We start from the raw sequence: 6,192 nt of genomic DNA, 5'->3' as shown, positions 1-6,192 counted from the left end.
TGTGGGCTCTGGAGAATTTTGCTCTGCTTTTAGTTCAATGATGTTCCTTCCATTTTTGCTGCTGCTGGCAGCTTCATCCTGTGAGTTTCACTTCAATCATGAACTCAGAGCTGAGAACAAATTATTGCAGTTATACTGTACACACATTTCTGACTGAAATTGTGACATCTCTTATTTTTTTCAGATGTGGACTGTGCAGTAGAACTCACTCAGGTCACCTCAGTGATGTTAAAGCCAGGAGATTCTTTAACCCTCAGCTGTAAAGTATCCGGCTACTCTGTTACTGATGACAGCTACGCCACGGCTTGGATCCGACAACCTGCAGGGAAAACTCTGGAATGGATAAACCACATTTGGGGAGGTGGAAATAGTTATCATAAAGATTCTCTCAAAAGCAAGTTCAGTATTTCTAAAGACGGCTCCAGCAGCACGGTGACTCTGAGAGGACAGAATCTGCAGACTGAAGACACAGCTGTGTATTACTGCGCTCGAAGACCACAGTGAGACAAATCAACAACATCCCTGTACAAAAACACCTCATACAGTGTACAGTATTGTACTCTGTAGAATGTCCACAAGATACAAAACTTATCTATCCAGGTCTCACTAAAAAAATAAATAAACCCACAAATTACAACAGTGTTTCATGTGAAGTTTTTTTTTTTCAGTTTGTCGTGTAGATTTGAAACTACAGTGCTACATCTCTAACACTGCTGCACATTATACACACTATTGTAATCACATCACTGACAAGAACTTTTTATACTGTAGTCTCATTTGCAAACAATAATCACCTCAACAAATCAGAGTTTGTTTTTCATGTGTGAGAAAGTGTGAGAGCATTTTGTCATGACTTTGAAGAGAAGTAGAATTTTTCCATTCTCATGATTCCAATATCCTCAAGCATTGATGATAATTTGTGCACCCTGTGCTTCCACTGCGACAAATGTATCCAGTCCACTGCATCTTTTTCCCTGAAGCATGTCGAATCCAGTTTGTACAATAGCTGCTATCATTCAAGCTATATCCAGACACTTTACATCCAATGGTCAAAGCCTGTCCAGGCTGGACAATCACATGACCTGGCTGAGCAAAATCAATTGCACCAAATGCAACTGCAATAAAAATAAATAAATAAATAAATAAATAAACAGTCATTTAATTTCTCAAAAATATCTCAACAACAAATACAAAGTCCAACAATGGATACTACAACAGATGTGTGAACTTCCAGGATGCAGTGACGAGCAGCACCAGGGAATAAAGGAGCCACATGGTTGCAGATGAGGCTGTATTGGTCGGATCTGCTCTTTGACGGTCCAGCTTTATTGAAGGAAAGGTGGGGACTGAGTTTGCAGAATGTATGGAAGTGTAAAATGACAGTTTTTTCTGTTGGTCGACAGGATGAAGGGGCTGCAGGATATCATAACATTTACTGTTGTGGTTAATGTGACAGGAAGACTACTGCTGAGGATCATGAGTAAAAATTTACTTTTTTTAACCTTCAGCTCTCCATGTTGCAATTACAAGTCTGAGAAAATGATGGTGACTGGGAGTCAGTACATTTAATACATAACACAAAGAATACATAGTACATACAAGATAAACTACAATTAAATGTCACTGAACTCAAGTTGGTTTTTCAGAAACCAATCAAGTCTGATTCGGTGATCATCAAACCTGATCAGTCTCAGAAACTGATTTTAGGAGCTGTTACATGGCTTGGATCAGACAGGCGCCTGTGTAATGGAAACTTCTAATAAACACTTCAGAATGCTTAGCAGTTGACTTTTCAGTTATTTATGAAAGTAGATCATATAAAACAGATATATAAAATAGGAAAGGAAGAAGAAGAGAAGACACCACTTCTGATGATGCCAAGAGTATGCGCAATCTGAGTTGTGTTTTAGTGGCTGTTATCTATTATACTCTAAAGGCATTCGCTTACTGCTCGCATCTTCACGTGATTGGCTCAAGATTTTCTATGAAACTTTGTTAAAGCGGGGCGGCACGGTGGTGTAGTGGTTAGCGCTGTCGCCTCACAACAAGAAGGTCCGGGTTCGAGCCCCGTGGCCGGCGAGGGCCTTTCTGTGTGGAGTTTGCATGTTCTCCCCGTGTCCGCGTGGGTTTCCTCCGGGTGCTCCGGTTTCCCCCACAGTCCAAAGACATGCAGGTTAGGTTAACTGGTGACTCTAAATTGACCGTAGGTGTGAATGTGAGTGTGAATGGTTGTCTGTGTCTATGTGTCAGCCCTGTGATGACCTTGCGACTTGTCCAGGGTGTACCCCGCCTTTCGCCCGTAGTCAGCTGGGATAGGCTCCAGCTTGCCTGCGACCCTGTAGAAGGATAAAGCGGCTAGAGATAATGAGATGAGATCCACTAAATTTCCCTCACACCTGGAAATGGAAAAAGGGCTGGAATGGGTTGCAACTGTCTCACAGGGCAGAAGTAACAAATATTACTCCAGTGCAGTTAATGGCCACTTCATCATCTCCAGAGACAACAGTGAGATGCAGGTGTATGTGCACATGAACAGCATGAGGACAGAAGACACTGCAGTATATTATGGTGCGAGAGAAGCACAGGGCTGCATGAGGTTTAAGAGCTGGACATCAAATTCTTCATAATATGGAAGTTTGTCTTTTTTCTGTCCTGATCACTTCAGATCATATCAGGGATTTTTTTTTTCTCCCAAAAATTAAATATTCTGCCTGAGGAAACAATAAAATACTTGGAAACATGCTGAACATAATCATCAACAGGGTGGAGTTACGAAGTGTTGCTGAAGTTGATGATGCTCCTGGAATTGGAAGAGGTCGCACTACACTGCCAGCAGCCAGCAGAGGGGGCAGCGGTGCACAGTGAGAGCAGCCAAGCAGGAGAATTCCGTTACCCAGAATTCTCCAGGCTGATTAACCTGAACTGCCTGCACCTGCCAGGAAGGTTACTTCAGGCCAACTTTGGACGCAGCCCTTTGTCTCAGCTTTGTAGAGGGGAGACCGGAAGGGTATGTCAGGGCTTTACCTGAGCAAATTAGAAAGGAAAAGGAAGATAGAAATAAAGAATTAGAAAAGAAACAAATTAAAACATCAGAAAGAGAGAGATTTCAGGCATGGTATGAAAAAGAGAAATAAATTAACATATAGATATTAAACACAAGTGAAAATTTTTCCAAAGTGCATAAAACACACCCAAACCATTCCTGAGACCTTCATCTTCCCGACTGTATCTATAAACCCTGCATGTATGTTTATTTACCAGTAAAGCAGGACTTGATCAATCTGTCATTGGATCCACAATGAACAGTGTTTTATTCCTGTGATATCACAGCAGTTTGGGAATAATTTCTTTTTTTATGAATTCCAGACATTATGTACTTTTTTATTTGTGACAGTGACAAATAATCTGATGAAACATCCACAAAACAAGTTATTTCCTTTTATCACTTCCATTAGAGCAGTATCAGCAGTTGATCCCTCACCAACCTCTCTCTTGTTTCTCTCTCATGAAGTTGCAGCTTGTTCTGTCACTGAGAAACTACAAACCCTTCCATTCTGAAGACTTTCTGAAAAGCTGAGTTACACTTTTACCTCTGACTGTTACAAAGTGCTGACACTGGAGACTCCTTCTCTGAAGGCTAAATAAACATCTCATCAGAGAAAACCTGACCATGTCAATCACACACATTTTATATCCGTTGATATGGAGTGCCATACAGATATCAACCTTGCAGCCAGGACAACTGCCAGAGCTGCTGTTATAGAAAATTAATCAACGCCTTCTGACCAATCAGTACTGAGAATTCAACAGCACCATGGTATCAGAGACTTTAATCAACAACTCATTCAGTGTGTATGATGGCACAGAACACAACTGGAATAAAATGGAAAGCACAAGATTTGAAAACAATTTTGGTATTTTTATTGAATGACGGACATGAGGGAAGAAAACTCTGCTGTGAAACAGGACACAGAAACTGGTCAAAAAAACTGAGTGGCAAGAAAACAGACAAAATTTAGAAGGATTGCAGTTTGTTTGCTTCCAGGCTTCACAGAGCGTTGGCCCTGAACTTGGTCATCCTGCAGCTCTGTCCGTGTCACATCTCTCCAATTAACCTGCTTATTGTGGAATCTTCCAAAACAGTGGTACTTGAATACCGTATCAACATTTTAGTCTTATTTTGCTTCTGTCCCAATGAGTTTGTGTGTTGCAGGCATCAAATTCTAACTTTGTTCATATTCACAAAATATAATTAAGTTGGTCAGTCAAACTGTGGAAAATCTTTTCTTTGTACTTCTCATCTCATTATCTCTAGCCGCTTTATCCTTCCACAGGGTCGCAGGCAAGCTGGATCCTATCCCAGCTGACTACGGGCGAAAGGCGGGGTACACCCTGGACAAGTCACCAGGTCATCACAGGGCTGACACATAGACACAGACAACCATTCACACTCACACCTACGGTCAATTTAGACTCACCAGTTAACCTAACCTGCATGTCTTTGGACTGTGGGGGAAACCGGAGCACCCGGAGGAAACCCACGCAGACACGGGGAGAACATGCAAACTCCACACAGAAAGGCCCTTGCCGGCCACGGGGCTCGAACCCGGACCTTCTTGCTGTGAGGCGACAGCGCTAACCACTACACCACCATGCCGCCTTCTTTGTACTTTAGTCAGTTAAATAAAAACTCACATTAATTAACAAATGGCAGCTTTTTGTTTTGACTGCATTTTGGAAAATATCCCAACTTTTCTGGAAATGGGGTTCTATAGATCTGCAGCGACATTAGAAATGCATGAATATTCTGCTTTTCAATTTGCTTTCAGTCCTCTGAGAGGCGCTCGTTCTCTACTTTGACAACATCTGCCCAACATGTTGAGGTTAAGATGACCTGAGAGATTAAAAGGACTGAGAGAGGACTGATGTCCAACAGTGTGACTGGAATTAGTTTCATTTTGAAAAAAAAATAGTTGTGAGAAAAGAACAATCTTGAGGTGTGCATCAGGAGGGGAATCAGCTCGAATAAAGTCAGAGGAGCATGTGATCACATTTGAAGCTTGTGGGAGCCACAAAAGACCAGAAACATGAACATGGTAGTGTATTGGGAGCTCATGTGATGCTGTGTGGCACGTTTTCTGCTTCAGCCTTGTTCACGTCACTGTGGTTTCAAGGACTAATGTGTTGATAGTGTGGGGAAAAGAACCAACAGGGTTTGTGAGAAAATATTGCAAAGAAAAATAAATGCAGAAGTGGGCAGGACAGGAATTTATGTCCTCAAGCACAGATCATAATTATCGCCCAAAATTTCATTTCTATTCCTTGTTGTGAGTTTCTCTATTATATATAATTCCCTCTATTATTGATTTATAAATAATGGAAGTGAGTAAAGAGCTTTCTGTCATGAAAAAGATTTGTTCCATTAAAAAGCCACACATTCTCAAAAAGATGAATCTCCTCCTCATGATTTAAATAAATTTGAAATCTGTTGTCCTCCCATCATCAGCAGATAAGCAAATACAAGCCTCAGGGCTGGATATCGCTCTATTTATGTGGTGTGATGATCTCTGTTAAACTTTGGAGAACAGAGAAGACCCCAGTACAAACAACACACACCATGTTCTCTCCATCTCTACTGCTCCTGCTGGCAGCTGCTTCCTGTGAGTGCTTTATCAAATTCATTCATTGACTACAATAACAATAAATGTGCAGCGTATATTGCGTGAGATCTCACCATGTGTTTTCCTCCACAGATGTGCATGGTGAGGAACTGACTCAGCCTGCTTCCATGACAGTCCAGCCAGGCCAGAGTCTCTCCATCCACTGCAAGGTTTCATATTCAGTTATTAGCTATTGTTCAGCTTGGATCCAGCAACCTGCAGGAAAAACTCTGGAGTGGATTGGACACATGTAGTGGTGGGGGTACAGGTTCCAGTGAGAAACTGAAAAACAACTTCAGCATCTCCAGAGACACTGCTCCGAACACAATAACAATTCGAGGACAGAATCTGCAGACTGAAGACACAGCTGTGTATTACTGCGCGAGAGTCACACAGTGTCACAGAATAGTGGATTCCCCTTACAAAATCTTTGAGAAGCGTTAGAGACATCCTCTCAATGCAACTAATAAACCATCTCAGTCAGACTTTTACTTTCTTCCACTGGAATGAAGTTTTAATAGTTTGTGTCATT

At 41.6% G+C, this 6,192-nt stretch overlaps 1 pseudogene; it reads left to right on the top strand.

Moving 5' to 3' along the window:
* Window positions 1-5,617: 5,617 nt before the first annotated feature.
* LOC132869467 (Ig heavy chain V region 914-like) lies at window positions 5,618-6,104 on the top strand (annotated as a pseudogene).
* Window positions 6,105-6,192: the final 88 nt, after the last annotated feature.

The sequence above is a fragment of the Neoarius graeffei genome, chromosome 20, assembly GCF_027579695.1.
Source record: "Neoarius graeffei isolate fNeoGra1 chromosome 20, fNeoGra1.pri, whole genome shotgun sequence".
NCBI classification, from domain to species: domain Eukaryota; kingdom Metazoa; phylum Chordata; class Actinopteri; order Siluriformes; family Ariidae; genus Neoarius; species Neoarius graeffei.
This window is presented reverse-complemented; position numbering and strand designations above follow the sequence as displayed.